Here is a 911-nt window from a genome sequence, read left to right as displayed (position 1 = left end):
GAGCAACTATGTCTACAGTGCTAGAAAAGAGAGACTCCATAGTTTCTGTTGCATCATCAAGTCTTTCTGAGCTTTTGGGTATGCTGAGGAGTTGAGACAAATCAGGAAATTATTTACAAAACAATCTTTTGTGCTAGAAGTGATAGTTCTTTAAAACTTCTAACAAGGAGTTACTTTTGGCTAAATGGAGTATACACAAGTTCATCGCTTTGCTGCAGAATTTCAATGCTATTAACATAGATTTAATTTCACAATATTAAGTCTAAAGTATGACTATGACAATGAGTGGGTTCTGACATATGTTGTGTAGCAAATTAGCTCAAAAGGGAAATGTTTATAAATAATTACAGTTAATTATGATTAATTACAATTATTTATATCAGCTGCCAGTAGTAACTGTAGCAGAATTAAATTGCCATCAACCAATCTGTTCGTCCAGCAAACATTCAGTGTAAGTTCATATCAACTCTAGGAAAGAATATTTCCGTGGCCACAGAAAATACTTTCATACAGTATTAATGCATTAGAGCATGTAGTAAGGATCAAAATCGTAAAGGGACAATTAATTTGCAAGGCAGAATCAGAAACTCATGTAATTTGTGCACAAGAGTTTTATTAACTAAACACTAACACAAACTAGTCTAACAAACAAACAAACAATGACTCATACATGGGAAAGGGCAAATGACGCTTGATGGATGAAGCCATCAGGAAAAAACAGAGAATGAAGCTAAAAGAGTTAGTTAACCACCTGAGTGAAACCATCAGCGCCGTTTTAGAACGGGGTCTACAGCTTATACTAAACCTCTGTTTCGTTTAGTTAAATGTACGATACTTGCATTGCCTTGGCCTGGAACGAGCGTCCGGATGCAGTACCGATCAATATCTCCTATTGAGCTCACACCTCCGGG

The sequence above is a fragment of the Sinocyclocheilus rhinocerous genome, unplaced genomic scaffold (assembly GCF_001515625.1).
Source record: "Sinocyclocheilus rhinocerous isolate Xijiao unplaced genomic scaffold, SAMN03320098_v1.1 scaffold915, whole genome shotgun sequence".
Classification (NCBI taxonomy): Eukaryota; Metazoa; Chordata; class Actinopteri; order Cypriniformes; family Cyprinidae; genus Sinocyclocheilus; species Sinocyclocheilus rhinocerous.
Note: the sequence above shows the minus strand (reverse complement) of the source record.